The 16,616-nt window shown below is 42.3% G+C and overlaps 1 protein-coding gene and 1 long non-coding RNA gene across 2 annotated transcripts in view; both read right to left on the bottom strand.

Moving 5' to 3' along the window:
- The window catches only part of LOC124112669, a 206,278-nt gene that overhangs the window by 33,152 nt on the left and 156,510 nt on the right, over nt 1–16,616 (bottom strand). The gene's annotated exons all lie outside the window — the stretch shown is intronic.
- On the bottom strand, nt 2,902–4,238 carry LOC125377498. The gene is made up of 3 exons (XR_007219664.1): nt 4,185–4,238; nt 3,809–3,938; nt 2,902–2,972 (listed from the first exon to the last, which is right to left on the bottom strand). It is a non-coding gene; the product is annotated as an uncharacterized LOC125377498 (long non-coding RNA).

Below are 16,616 nucleotides of genomic sequence, written 5' to 3'. Positions count from 1 at the left end.
TCTAGTAAACTGGTGACATCTTACAACTTGACTGTAACTCTGACATTCGAGATATAGTTTTGACTAAATAACTAAATCCGATATCGTGTTGTACATACCTCTCAATAATAAACCACGTGAAGGCGACTCAGAAAGGAAGGATGCTCCGAGTATGAACTGAAAACATATTATTATTAAGCTTGACACATTATGTAAGTTCGTGGGTTCAATGTGTGAAGCCCATTTCTGGTGTTCGCCGCCGTGATATTGCTGGAATATTGCTTAAAGCGGCGTAAAACCATACTCACTCATTCACTTATGTAAGTTCTATGTATAAATCTAAATACGTTTCTGGGCTAGATCATTTTGAATGATTTCCTTTTCTTCTATACTTCGCAGTTTACATTTTGAGTGGGTGGGGGTTGTTTGTCATTTAACGTACACATGTGACTTCGTAAACTTCCTGTGGTGTCAGCTGTTGAGGTCGGCGTTCCTGTTGTGTCAGCTGTTCATGTCGGAGATCCTGTGGTGTGAGCTGTTCAGGTTGGAGTCCCTGTGATCCATCTCCACTTGTAGCAGAACCTGTTGGTAGATAAATGTATTGGATTGCAATATTCAATACTGTTTTGATATAAACAGAAAGTGAGTCTTAAACTGATACACTGGATACATTGATATTCTATATTAAAGTTTGAAGGTTAATTTAGTTCATTTGGTATTTAATCTGCTTTTCCTGACCTACATCCAGGTGTTATATTGTACCTGTGATGCGACGGATCATCTCCCCAAGCCGATGCCACCGCCCTTCATGTACCTGAAACAACATCGCAGACACCATAGAGATCAGAACATAACCTTTGGCTCACACAATAGCTGGGTATCATATCATACCACATACATTATTTATTTATCGACTGCATGTAACATGTAGCTATGTGGGTGTTATGAACGATGTGCAACTTGATTCCAACCGTGTTAATTACATATGTTTTACTCACAATTTGAGCCATGTATGTACTCAATGTATGAGCCATTGAAACCCTTTATCAGAAAACATGTTGATAAAACAAAATTCTGTTACGAAAGCAATACATTACCGCGCTGGTTTCTTCTTCTTTTAATGCCAGCTGTTTATTCTGTTTATGGAGATCTGAAGAGACAATTACAAACACAGATTGATTACCTTATTGGTAACAGTTTTCGTCTTACCCATCGTACATACGGACAGGCAAACAGACAGACAGAGAGACAGACAAATAATATTTTCTCGTCTCACCTCAGATAAAATACTAGTCAAATATAAAACTGGGCCACTGTACATGGAATAGCAAGTTACTTTTAAATCGATTTGGTATTAAGGCATGCAAGATAAGATAACTTAAAATATACAAAAACACTTAGCTATGATATAGGATATTGTTCCTAAAGTCCACGATCAGTGTTCCGATATTGAAGAAGCATTCTTACCCTGTAAAGTAGGCTGTTTATCTGGAAAATGATCCAAGTCGAGACTGGAGGCAAGACCACCAAATGTGTCGATTAGTTCCATCAGGGCTTTCTGTCCTTGAAAGGAAAGAAGGACTCTCGTGTCGTGTGTGTTATCTTCTGGAAGCTTCCTCTTCAGATTTTCATCAGATTTCTTCTGTAGTACACCGGTGAGAGTAATGAGCTCCCCCTGTCTTGTGGATTCAAGTGTTCTCTGGGTGTAGTCTATCGTTGATTCTATTGAAGTATGGACGTCATGTAAAGTGTCCAGCTTCTCTTTAACCATTTCATTTGGGGCCTGAAGACTCGCATGAATGTCCTTCATGAGTTGTCTCTGCCGGTGAAGGAACCGTACAGCAACACTTTTGAAGACTGTAGTGGCATCTTGTTCCAGCTTTCTCTGTTTATTTCCAAGTTCGTTTTGGTGACTGTTGACAGTTGTCGTTCTGACTGTGACATCTTTCAGTTTAAGTCGTTGCTTCTGCACCTGCTCCCTTAGCTGACCCTTTGCTTCCACATAGGCATGATTCACGTCTTCATTCTTGTGATCCTTGTGGGCCCCTCGATCACACACAAGGCAGATTGCCTGCTTACATGTGTGGTCATACAGCTGCAACTTATTGTCGGGATGGTCTCTGCAGTTAGGTTGTTTCAGCCAATGCTTTATAGGGATATTCGCCGCCAGGTTGATCTCACCCATTCTGTGGGTTCGATTGCGTTTTAGTCTGTTGTGCAGTTTAAGACAGTCGTAACAGAGCCGGTCATCGCATTCGTGGCAGTACATCACAGCCTTTGCATCATGATCTCCTTCGATGTAGTTACATTTCTTCTCTCCATCAACGTTAGCAGTATAGGCAGCTTCATTGCGTCCGACATGGTCCACTGCTGTCTGCTCCATGTTGAACTCACGGCCACAGGAGGGACACTGTATGTAATTCTGCTTGGCTTGGGTGACTTGGTGATCAATGCATGGCTTGCAGGCAGAATGAAGGCATGGAAGAAGGCAAAGCTGACTCCAATCACAGCAGGACTTCGTTGAAAATTGACACATTCGCTCTGTCGAATCTGAGGAAAAACAAGTGACACGATCAGTTTAAAGCTTAAAGGAACTGATTCATCAGACATATATAATAAGGCTCTTACTTACCGTGTTATTGTATTTTTGTTCATAAGTTACATATATAAGATGGAGTGTCACTTTGTTAAATATACCTGCATGTTGGACCTCCTCTCTAACATGTACCCTGTCTGGGGACCTGGGAACCCCCAATAAAGCATCATATGCCTCCAATTCCTCTTGTAGTCTCTGAAACGACAGTTTTCACTGCATCACAGACATGTATCTTGTTATCAAGATATTACGTGTTAATTTATTGCCATTTAGTTTAGAAGCTGTGCAAAATAACCCCTTCAACATTTAAGTTGAACCAATCTCACCTTTTCCACTGTTTCACATTTTGCTAGAATCTGCAGCAACTCATCATTTGCCTTTGACAATTTTGTTTTCACTGAAACGAGAAAAATGCATGGATAGCCTCAGATAACAGTTTTATGTGTAGACAGGTCATTGGAAACCAGGATGGTCCATTACCACCGTGAACACTGGCAAAATATGAACACACAATGCCATTTAGCAAGTGATCAGATGTTTTATTTGGGATAACGCTTTCTTATTTAATTACAGATTCTCGTACTTTTTTAAGTTGAGTCCTATCCGGCAGTGACAGTGTGGGTTCGAATCCCGGATGGGACTCAACCAAAAAGAGTACGAGAATCAGTACTTTTCTAAGAATGTGTTATCCCAAATATATACTATTTGTTACATTTGACCACTTTCTAAATGTCATTGTGTGTTCATTGATTTCAGCCTTGGGAGCCGTGCCAATTTACGCTTGTCAGAGGGGTATGACATTGTGTGTTCAAAGCTTTCGGACCCGTGCAGATTCCGGGGTAGAATAGGTCTTCAGCAACCCATGCTTGCCATAAAATGTGCCTATGGTTGTCGTAAAAGGCGACTAACGGGATCGGGTGGTAAGGCTCGCTGACTTGGTTGATGCATGTCATATATCCCAATTGTGTGGATCTATGCTCATGATATCAATCACTGGATTGTCGGGTCCAGATTCGATTATTTACAGACCGCCGTCATATAGCTGGAATATTACTGAGTGCGGCGTTAAACAACAAACCAAACGAAAAAATCATTGCTTGAACAAGTACGAGAATCTGTACTTCACTAAGAAAGTGTTATACCAAATATAACATTTTTTTACTGGCAACATAAGCAAAATCAAAATTGTGGATAGAAGCGATATTGAACTATATATTATTTATGTCAGATTACCAGCTTCAACTTCCTTATTCTTCTTTTCTATCTGTGTTGTGAGATCCCCTCTTTCTTTTATAAGTTGTTCTTCCAGTTCAGCATAGTCTGTGTCTTTTTGTTTAACTTGTACCTCATATCTTTCCATTGCCTTAAAACAAACGCGAACGACCGTTTAAGAAGTTCATATCGACTGCATATACATGTAGCAGTTTATGTCATTTTTTTCCATGTTACACTCCTTTTTTTATGAAAACTTCAACGTTGGTGTAAATGTACTTTTAATAATCACTACCATTGTTAAAACCATATACATCTAAATATATATCTCTTCTCTAAACAAGGTAGTTCTTAACATAATAAATTGACGAGCTTGTGCTGTCTCTCCACAACGTACAGAGTGCATGTCAGCTATTTGCCCATCTTTTTCAGCAAGTTGTTTTTTGTGGTGAGCTTCTACCTTTTCCTTGTTGACATAGACTAGATCTGAACTACCTGAAAATATAATATTGGCCAGTAGAAAACAGGGTGTGACAAGATTTATAAGACTGTTGTCATATATCTTCGAAAAGGAATAAAATTTTAAGTTGATATTGTTTGGAATAATTCCTTGCTTGTCGACGTTTGCTATTCATGTTATAAGAATACCTATCCTGGCACAATGTATTTCCATTTGATCATATAGAATAGAAGCCACAACAGGCCACTTCTGCACCTGGACACACGTTGCCTTTGGTTACCAAGCAGAGGTATCCGCCCTTAATACTCAACTGTCTACTCGTCAGCATGTGTCGTGGTATTTAGGCCTGGGCCAGAGACTTTTTGTGACAATGTAAGGATTCTAATAGCGTGAATAACCAAATTCATGTAGCATATGCTCTATCCCTTCACAAAATATTGCAACACTTGGGATCCGCTACAGCAGCTTGCCTTATTGCTGACCAGCTCTGGAATACGTATGGATAAGAATATGCTCAGCGAGAGTAATCCTCACTAATCCATATCCCCTGCCATATCCTTAACTCTCACATGTAAATTGATGCTTCAGTGTCTCCGAGCACGTCCCGTAGAATCGGAGACCAACAATCCCTCTGAATAGTTATTGTAACACTATGTGACACAAAGAATATCTGGAAAACAATGGTGTTTGACCACAAAATCCCACATTAGGTCCATATGAGGCATCTGGTCATTGTCAAATTTAAGTTAAGTTACATTCAAGGCATTGACTTCCCAAATACAAGCATGCCACTCTTCTGGACCTAGAAAACGGCAAGGAATGGGTTGATGGTTGTGGATGTTCCACACGTGCAGAGCCAACGGTCTGGGGATTAATGGGTCGGCTTCATGCATGCATTGCGGAATTGCTTTTCCCAGTCTCCTGAACCTATAAGGCACAATGGAAAGACGTTGGCACTAGTTTTAGTCAACTTCAGCAGTGCTCTAAGTAGTAGTGGTGATGTCGACAATATGAAGGTGTGCATTGTGTTCCAGAACATGGCCAGTGGATCGTGATCCCAGAAGAGTGAATCTGAGATTGGAGAGTCGAACATTGGAAGCTGGTGGTCGTATCTTGTGGTATCTGTGTTGGGCGTGTTCGGCTGTTAACCAATCCACTAAAAAAAATTCGGATGAAGTCGTCATTATGTTGGCGTGGACTGGTGTCGCCTTGACATCGCGTCTGCGACGACATGTGTAACGCCCGAGATGTGGTGAAACAAGGCCTCTAGTAGCACGCCGGTCAGCAACGTGTAGAACTGTTCTGCCAAACAGGTCACTGGAGTGTACCCACAGTGGCTGTCACTAATAGTCCTGGCTATTCCCAGTTGATCATGGTTGGAGCGAAAATTATGAGTCAATTGGCCTGAGGTGAGAATGTTATTGTCAAACCCGTTTAAAGTTTCTCCACTTTCGGAATTCGCATCTAACGTCTGTGGAGTGCTCACTGGCACATCTGGAATATGTGAATACATAATCAGGTGTCAGGGACGGAGACACCAAGCACATGGAAGTCGTGATAGGTTTCGTGTGATCACACCCCCAGTGCTAAGACGTTATCACAAGACTGTACTTGGAGAAAGTGTAACTGAAGCCACTGTCACAAACCAGGATGGCCCTGGAAGTTGTAGCAGTCAATATTTACCAAGTGGAGTAGCCGCCGATGGAATTGCCCATCCCTAATGTGGAGGAAAACTGTGATGAGTGGTGAACATAACGTGTAGTTCTGCGTGTTAGTAAGTTGAAAACGGAAACGGTTTTCTGACAGCCATTCGCAGTAGAGCTCATTTCAAGTATAGTGTTGCTTTCCTTAACGTTGGATCATCCACAGAAAGGTGTGGACTGCAAAGTAATTCTCTGAGCGCCGGTTCCCATGCAGACACTTGTACAAGTGTAGAAAGCTACATCACCAGTCCAAGGACGAAGAGAGGCGCATTTGGGGACTGTTCTGGTGACGATCACATACCAGACACTGATGCACCCATTGTTGCCATTAAATGTGAAGGCGCCATCCATATGGCAAGCATCAGCAATGTCAGGGTAATGTATTTGTTAGATGATGGCAAGACGTTGTATCATCGAATAGATACGAAGCTCAGGACAATCGCCAGTGGATCGCCAGTCACAGACAAAGCACTGATCCCCAGTAGAGCGACAGTCGCCAGGAGGATGCATCCCAGATATTCGACGACGAGGACCCTTATAGTGACACAATTAGGCGCGACAGATGGCGATCCAAGACGAGGAGAAACGCTGGTGGGAGACAGTTCTGGTGACATTGACATCCACTTTCGACAGTTTGGACAATCAACCGCGGGAAATATTTTTTGGTCACGATCACATAAACAATAATGCAAAAATGCATGGTCCAAAATGAAAGTTGTCCACATACGTCATTGTGATAGCTTTCTTGAAAGATATCTGTGACGTTTTATTCAGGTAGATTGTATAATAAACCCAAAGTCAAAGGATATAATTGCCAACAGAAAGCTCCCCTGTATCACTTGTCTGATGAGAAGGGAATTAATGAATAAACCATAACAGAATAAGCAATGGCAACGAGGGCTGTGGATGAACACGTTTTAGATTATGCGTTATATGATCGAAGTGAAGAAGGACATTGGAATATGTTGTGGCAGGATAGGAAATATTATTAGCCTCAGGACTATAACATGCACTTTGGTATATTTATCTTTGGTAAAACGCCTAGAAACATTTACTTGTCCGTGTGTCCAAGACCTACCCCAATGTATCGATCAGGAACATATTATATGATTTGTCTTTTCTTTCTTAGTCCACGTGAATGGGTGTGTAACTACACTGGCTTCAGTAAGCCCATACCTGGGCGGAAACATTCATATTTCTCCACAGATCAATCTAGGATAATTCATTGTTAAGAAGTGTACATTATTGATATCTGATGCACATGAAAACTATATGTGTATTAAGTGAAAAAAATCCTTCTAACTTCATCTGATGAGTTGCAATTTCACAGCCTATGGTGCTTAGAACCAACCTGAACTAAAACGCCGACATTTTTGTTGATTTTGATTAGTAATATTATATTCGATATGAATGAAGACGAATGTGATAGGTTGAAATACCTTCTTCAGTTGAGGTTTCATCAAGTTTCACCTTGATAAATTGTTGTGTGGAATCGAGGACAGCACACAGTGTCCTGTAGCCTTCAACCCCTTTTTTCTTCAAAATCTCCAAGAACAGTTCACATTGTCTCTCTGGTGCAGCTTGTCTACACCTGTCATAGTCTCCCTGTGTGAAGACACAGCCCTGGTACAAGGCATCCAGCACAGGGTCGACCTGAAGGTTCGCCTTTAGATATACGTGATTCTTCTGCAGGATAAGACTATGGGGAATATCCATCCTGAGATGTAATGCGTGCGTGATGGTATCTGTAATATGAAAACAAGACCAGGTATGATGGTTGTTTCACGTGGTGAACATTATTGAGTTTAAATCAATATGCAAATAGCTATGCGATAAACTGCAAAGAAATATGAACAGTGAAGCGTGGTTCATTTCACGAAAAGACATTTTTCTATCATGAAGTCGTTGCTGAAGATTCGAATATGCGCTCGCAACTTGATGACGTCATATATTGGACGACGTTCTGTACAATAGCATAGAGTTCATACAACAGCCATACACAGAGAGGATTCTCTGAGATCATTTGTTAACACGGGCTATAACATGACCAGTTAAACTAATGAAATATATTTACGCAAGCGAGCCCTACCTTAAAAAAGCTCTTCGTGTGCTATACTTTTCTTGTCAGCCAGAGCCAAATGTCGTACCCCAGAAGACGACAAAAGGGACTTGTGGCTCAGGTCTTCAACACATCAATGTCATACAGAATAAAGTATCCGCTACCTGTTCTAAGTGGGCGGGGGCCAGGCTCACAGTTCAAAATCTAAACGCATGTCACGTGGTTACAAACAAAGCCACCCTGTGCGAGAAAGATAACTAAGAAATGTAGTAGGTGAAAGTACATTACTGTGTCACAATGATATTGATAGACTAGATTTTCCTTAGCAAGTGATGCTTCTGACATGCATTTTGTATCCAGAAACTACACAGCTGATACAATTGACTTATCCATAGTCTCAAAGAATAGAGTTAGTGGATTGGGTGTATTGCTGTTTTGAACTGTATTTCAGTTATATCACGGTGTGTCAGCTTAATATAGGAAGAAAGCCTGCATTGATGCAAATCTTAGATGCTACAAATTCAAACCCGCGAGTACGGCTATGTGCTGACAAGCCACGAATCATGATCGGAGCGATTCTGGGATTCGAACCTACGACCACGGGAATTGTTCAAATGCAATTCCCCCAAAAGTTGGTAGTGAGAAAAAGTGTTTCATGTTTCGTGTCAGAAGAGACCGCAATCACGAGAGCTTGTGTCCTGCATGACATAATTATCTTTATCATAATATGATATAACTCGCTGATAAAACATACAGTGTGGGGCTTATCGGTACAGAGTGAAACTCGTTAGTGTACACACACTGTCATTCCTGAAAATCCACCTTTCTGTAGATTGCTGCCAATGCGTGTATGTCTGTGAAGTGAAATATATCTGTACCAAAGATTCGTTAATCCAAACATTTAAGATTAAGAGGGGAATGCTACCGTCCAAATAAGTCGTTGCACTGTCCTCCCATAACTCATTGTTAGTGCATAACACTCCAGACATGTTGAGGTAACAGGATTGGGTAAAATGCAATAACCACACGCCACATCACGTGAGTGGTATACAGATCGGAGCGTAGTAACCTGAGAAAACAAAATATAGCAGACATACCAACTTACAACCAATTGACTTGTTTGTGTAGTATTTGTTTAATCCAGTTGCTCGCTTAGCAAGTAAAGTAGTCCGAGTGATGATCACAAGTATGATGTCCTTCAAGCCATTCAAATTACCAGAACAGAGATTGTATATACGTGTATAAAGTCTACATCGACATGATACACTTAATCTACATGTGCATGTTTAATATCTTCGAGGGTTGAAATAAATGTTCGGAGGCTCAAATATAAGAAATTGCGTAAAAGTGAAATATTTTATTTACGACATAAACACGAGTCAGTTGAATAAACTGTTTCCTGGTGTCATGTCTGTAACATAAGAGCCAATGATCTTTGGAACATGCTCAAACTTGAGTAACGTGCACTGATCATGAAAATACTTAATAGTGTCGCCGAATCTGATGTCGACATATAGACGTCCTCAAAATATTGTTATATGGCTGTGTATTTTATTGTTGGAAAGTGTTTGTAGCTGTGTTGCACTGCTTGTGTGAGGATTCGGTAAAAGCATTCATTTGTTGTTGTTTGGTGTGAGGGAGTCCGTTCAGGATCCCATAGGTTTTGAGTCCTCTTGACGTTGTCTTTGGCCATACATACAAGAGCATTGGCTTAATGATAGGTCTGAAATGAGTTTGTTGGAGTATGTCTCATCATTTCGGGCTAGGGCTTTCAGAAGCTTGTGAAGTTTGTAGGAATAACTTGAAGGAATTCCAGGACAAAATGAAAGTACATTATGACAAGAGAGAAATTTGTGTCCTGGTGATAAAGTCTCAGTGTTTTTGCTAATTCAAGGACAACCATTACGTGCTAGGTACAATGGTCCGTATGTTATTGACAGAAAAGTCAGTGATACTTACAATGTTGTAAAAACACCAGACACTGCTTTGTCATGTCAATATGATCCGAACGAAATGTCAAGGTTCCTTCTTAGTGTGTTGCCACTGGTTCTCCTGTGCATTTTGCATCAGATTGTGAAACTGATGAGAATTGTGACTTTGTCAAGTTCGATGGCATTGCTGACTTTGCTAGCCCTACGCTGAAGTATTACCTTGGATGCTAAATAAAGTAATTTGTCATCTGAGCAAAAGGCTCAAGATTTAGTGTGCCATGATGTAGATGTGCGTGACGCTGTGCCTGTTAAACAACATCACTCACGATGGGCCTTACCAATATAAAATGATGCCATTTCAGCTCAGGAAGTCTGCGCCTTCTCCAGGAGACTCTTTGAATCCAAGTTGCCTATTAATTTATTGAAAAGTGAATTTGCACAGGCACATGTACAATTCTTAGGTTATGTCATAGGCCAAGGTCAGGTACAACCCGTACAAGAAAAGGTGGAACCTATTTCAAAATACCAGGTTCCACAAAGCAAAAAGGAACGTTTTGGATATGGCTGGTTACTACCGTAAAGTCAAAATGTCTCACATGTGGTAGCCCCCCTTACTATTTCGCTGGGCAAAAAAATGGAGTTTGTGTTTAGGACAGTAATTGTCAGGCTGCTTTTGAGAATGTTAAAGCTATTCTCGCGAATTCCCATTTTCTCAAAGCACCAAACTTTCCCAAAAATCTTCAAATTAGCTGTAGATGCTAGTGACGTTGGTGCTGGAGCTGTCCTGGTGCAGGAAGATGCATCAGGCTTTTATCATCCTGTTTGTTAGTATTCACAAAATATTTACAAACATCAGAGCAATGATTCCAATATTGAAAATAAACTCTTACTCTATTGTTAGCTTTGCAACAATTTGAAGTGTACTTGTGTACCACTATGTTTTCTATTCAAGGGGTCATTGGTGGTCCAGTCGTCTAAGGCGCCGCGATTCGCTGTGCAGAGTTGCATCCCTTGGGCAAGCCAGAAACCTATGATTGTGGGTTCGTGACATGCCGCTATATAACGGGAATACTGTTAAAAGTGACGTTTAACCCAACTCACTCACTCACTCACTCACTCACTCCTATTCAAGTATACACTGATCACAATCCACTGACTGTTCTTCATAAAACGCCTAATGTGCTGGAGCCTCTCTTTGCAAGAATTTGAATTCTACATTAAGCATATCAAAGGCAAAGTCAATGTTATTGATGATGCATTGTCTCGAGTTCGAACGTTCTTTATCCGAAGGGAGAGTGTAATGCAGTGTATTTTGTTTGTTTCATGTGAGGATCGCTCATCATCCCTGATTCAACGTTTTGCCCATCTGCTTGACCACTGTCGCCGCTTGGTGAATATATAGTATTATCACTGACTTTTTCTGTCACCATTGTGTTTTTGTATTTGATACTGGCCACTGCCATCATATTATACACTGTCATTGAATATTGCACTAGCGCTCGATTGTGTACTGCCTTTGTAGCTACTGTGCAGTAATTGTGTTGATTTGTGAACCTGGTTAATGTTGGAATACGATTGTTAATTGTATACCATTTGTTGGTTTCACAGTCGGTTTTTTTACGTATATATTTCTGGGTTAACATATTGTTTCAAAATTAGTGAGTGATTTGCGGGCGGGTGGAAAGGTGTATTCGTGTATTGGATCTGTGTGGGTTGTTTGTTTAAGTGCGTGAGTGCGTTTGTGCGTGGGTGCGTGGGTGCGTACGTGCGTAAGTATTGGATCTTTTGCGCAGCTTTAGCAATATTCCAGGAATATCACGTCGGGAATGTCTGAAATTAGCTTCACAGATTGCATCATTTGGTGAATCAAATCTTTAACAACAAGGCCCCATCACCACTTCTCATTAATAGAGTAAACAGACATCAACACACTGAGCCATTCCACAAAACGTGTTGGAAGTGATTCAGAACTACGAAATGGCCACTCAGGTGTGACGTTGTGTGTCTTAATGTTTTGCTTATTGTGAAGCAATAAGGACGTGGCATGCTGACCTAGATCGGTATGTGCACAGTGATATGAGAGGGTCCGTTTATAAACACATGACTGACAGGGTGTAGCGCCAGGTGCGTTGACAAAACATAGATGGTATAACACGTATAAGTTACATTCCTCATTGAAACCGGTTTGTCTTTAATTGTCATACGCCCCGTGAAGATCCGGGTTAGAACAGGATTTCAGCATCCCATGCTTGCAGTAAGAAGCGACCATGCTTGTCGTTAGAGACGAGTAACAGGATCGGGCTGTCAGGTTCCTAAAGTAGTTGTGACTGTTTGTACACCCGGTCTGTGCTGCCCCTCTCATTCACTCCACTCTGTGCTGCCCCTCTCCTCCACACCAGCCTGTGATGCCCCTCTCATTCAGTCCAGCCTGTGCTGCCTCTCTCAATCACCCCGGTCTGTGCTGCCCCTTTCATTCACTCCAGCCTGTGCTGCCCCTCTCATCCTCTCCATCCATGTGCTGCCCCTCTCATTCACTCCATTCTGTACTGCCTCTCTCATTCACTCCAGTCTGTGCTGCCCCTCTCATTCACTCCAGCCTGTGCTGCCCCTCTCATCCACTCCAGCCTGTGCTGCCCTTCTCATTCACTCTAGCCTGTATTGCGTCTCTTATACACTCCAACCTGTGCTTCCCCTCTCATTCGCTCCATCCTGTGCTGCCCCTCTCATCCACTCCAGCCTGTGCTGCCCCTCTCATTCAGTCCAGCCTGTGCTGCCTCTCTCAAACACCCCGGTCTGAGCTGCCCCTCTCATTCACTCCAGTCTGAGCTGCCCCTCTCATTCACTCCAGTCTGTGCTGCCTCTCTCATTAACTCCAGTCTGTGCTGTCCCTCTCATTCACTCCAGCCTGTGCTGCCCCTCTCATTCAGTCCAGCCTGTGCTGCCTCTCTCAATCACCCCGGTCTGTGCTGCCGCTCTCTTTCACTCCAGTCTGTGCTGCCCCCCTCATTCACGCCAGCCTGGGCTGTCCCTCTCATTCACGCCAGCCTGTGCTGTCCCTCTCATTTACTCCAGCCTGTGCTGCCCCTCTCATTCAGTCAAGCCTGTGCTGTCCCTCTCATTCTCTCCAACCTGTGCTGCCTCTCCCAATCACCCCGGTCTGTGCTGCCCCTCTCATTCAGTCCAGCCTGTGCTGCCCCTCTCATTCTCTCCATCCTGTGCTGCCTCTCTCAATCATCCCGGTCTGTGCTGTCCCTCTCATTCAGTCCAGTCTGTGCTGCCCCTCTCATCCTCTCCATCCTGTGCTGCCCCTCTCCTCAAGTCAAGTCTGTGCTGCCCCTCTCATTCAGTCCAGCCTGTGCTGCCTCTCTCAATCACCCCAGTCTGTGCTGCCCCTTTCATTCACGCCAGCATGTGCTGTCCCTCTCATTCACCCCAGCCTGTGCTGCCCCTCTCATTCACTCCAGCCTGTGCTGTCCTTCTCATTCACTCCAGCCAGTGATGTCCCTCTCATTCACCCCAGTCTGGTCTGCCCCTCTCATCCTCTCCATCCTGTGCTGCCCCTCTCATCCTCTCCATCCTGTGCTGCCCCTCTTATCCACTACAGCCTGTGCTGCCTCTCTCAATCACACCGGTCTGTGCTGCCCCTCTCATTCACTCCAGTCTGTGCTGCCCCTCTCATTCACGCCAGCCTGTGCTGACCCTCTCATTCACGCCAGCCAGTGCTGTCCCTCTCATTCACTCCAGCCTGTGCTGCCTCTCTCATTCAGTCCAGCCTGTGCTGCCCCTCTCATCATCTCCGTCCTGTGCTGCCCCTCTCATTCACTCCATTCTGTACTTCCTTCTTATTCACTCCAGTCTGTACTGCGTCTCTTATACACTCCAACCTGTGCTGTACCTCTCATTCACTACAGCCTATGCTGCCTCTCCCATTCACTATTAATCACTCCAGTCTGTGCTTCCCCTCTTATTCACTCTAGTCCGTGCTGCTCCTCTGATGCACTCAGTTGTAGGTGTACACGCACAAACGTCAACACAATCGATGAAATCAGTTGCAGGTGCAATAAGTAAAAAGCATACAATTAATGCAAGTGCACTCACGAATGTCAAGAAATTTGTAATGGGCCTTGCCCTCTTCTTGAATCCTACATAAGGTTTGAAGCTGGTGAATTCGGTGCTTTCAGGTAGGTAGTCAGATAGTACTTGGACAGTAGATATTATTCTCGCCCTCGTGTCACTCTCATATAGGAACAACTCACCTTCAAGATCGACACGATCATGTTAATGGGTACACATGACAGATGATAATCAAGGACTCTCGCTGCCAGAGACCTCTGAAAACTGACCACGACATTTGGTCGTGTGCGTCAGTCATTTGCTACCACTGACAATCATTAGAATCAAGCGAAAAAAGGAGTCACCAGATGACACCAAAACTGACCCAGCCCAAAGAGAAACAACATGGCGTAGTCTCCAAATTCACTCACAGTAATCAAACTGTCAAAACTTTCTAAAACAAAAAAAACACAGTTAAAACTGTAGGGTAATTACAAGGTACATTTACTATTTATGTATCGAATACATTTCTTCGCGAGTCCTGGGACAGATCAATAGTGACTGCCAAAACAAACTCGCGCACAAACTGATATAATATAAAGCATATTTATTTAGTGAGTTTTGAGAGGTAGATCTGTCATTTTATGAAAATTAGATATGCCTTTCAGGAGTAGATAATCCATCAGGGAAAGAAGCAGACATAGCAGGCATTACAGAGTGTTACCGGCGCCCCGATTCGAATAGTTATATGATGACCAAACCTCCATCACACAATGAGTAATACAGCTCTTTATCAAAGGGTTAAAAGCTCACATATTTCTTTTTATACGCTTAAAAAAGCAAGTACAGTAAACTACGGTTATAACGAACGTAAAGGGACCATACATTTAATTCGTTTTAAGCGCTGTTTGTTATAAGCATATATATACAACAAATCGGCGGGACCAAAAAGCAGTTCCTCATAAACGTGTTAGTAATAAGCGTAGTGTACTTGAGATCACAATGTGAATAACAAACGTGAAGCTTGTTTCTGGTGACAGTTTGTCCTGGAGTTAAAATTAGTTACTATAATAGGAAGGTAGCTAAGCGGTTTTTTAATATTCCGTGTAATACACTCAAAGGCCAAACTGACTGTGATAAGGTTATAACCTTAATCGAACCAAATATATACCCCTTTCGATTTCTCATAAAAATATAATTTTCATCTCCAGCGTCTGGGTTGTTTTACTGTCATGTAGCTTTCACTCCCCCATCAGAAATGAATAGCAGTTTAAAAGTCAACTAGAGGCGTTACTTTTTTCACCCCAAAACACCCCATTTCACAATAAATCTATATTATGACAAATGATGTTGGTCTTAAATACACTCGTTAGTTATTGAAAATGACTAAGGTTAGATTTCAGGTCGATAATCTGACCATTCAAGCTGACACCTGACAGGATATTCAAATACCTCATGTCTAAGACCATCAAGCAAAAAAAGGTAAATTGAAAAATGTTGTAATTCTCCATCCACGCCCCAGGTAAGTAACCAAGTAACGATGTAAATTCTCTGGTCTCCATATTATGGTTGCACTGATCGGTGCCCCACCTGCACAAAGGATCTTGTAGACAACCCAGCAACAATTTGCACCAAAAACATTGTAATGGCCTGTAATAAACCAACCGTGCCACTCTTCCTTCATTTTTTCTTCATCCAAATCGTCTGCTGGTATTGTGAAGGTATAAGTCGGTTGACGCTCCATCTTGACAACGTCCTCAATAAGATTTTCGCTCGAAGAGGATATCTTCTTTCCTATAACTGATTTTGTTTTCCCACCGCATGGCCACCAGCTGACATATTCGCCGTTACTCAGCAGTAAGGATGAATGGCCGAAAGAGCCCTCTTGTGGAATCCAGATGTAAACTGTATGCACTCTAAAAAGTAATGCAGAAAATGGTATGTAGGTAGAAACGCTTCACAAGCCACACTTCACAAGTCAAACAAGAAAGGAACATCTTTCTACCATGTACGAAGTAACAATGCAATATATATATATTACACAAACACTGAATCAGAGAGGAGGGGTAGTGTTGATGCGTGAATATCGACGAAATAATATTGTGCGATGTCAGGGGAAGCGTGACTGAAAATGAAAACATTAGAAATAAAGCCCGACATCACAGGCAATCAGCCAGTTGACAGCCTGGCCACCAATTACGTCGCCTCGTACGACCAGCACTGAGGTGCGAAGTTCATGTTCAAATGGTACTTGTGCCATGTAATTTCGTGGCAAACCAGATATACAGTGCAATGTTTTGCTGTTGCAATGCAATGCAATGCAATGCAATGTTGCATTCGTAAGCAGAGGATGGTTATGCAACGTAATGATGATATGAGATTAGTGCCAAACATTCAGCACTGAATTCACGAAACTGAATTGATGATTAAAGCTATTTTTGTATGCTGTCATGATTTGGGGGCAACAAGTTGTATTCAAATGATTGGTTTTCTTAGTTTCCCTTAACAGTGAAATCAATCAGGTGTTGTTGAGAAATCAATTTGCGTGTTCTCATTTAAGAAAAAGAGAAAACTACATACTCACCTACCCCCTAGAGCACGGGCCCAAGTCTCCAGTCTGTCA

This window comes from Haliotis rufescens, unplaced genomic scaffold (assembly GCF_023055435.1).
Source record: "Haliotis rufescens isolate VD_foot unplaced genomic scaffold, xgHalRufe1.0.p SCAF_9, whole genome shotgun sequence".
NCBI lineage: Eukaryota > Metazoa > Mollusca > Gastropoda > Lepetellida > Haliotidae > Haliotis > Haliotis rufescens.
This window is presented reverse-complemented; position numbering and strand designations above follow the sequence as displayed.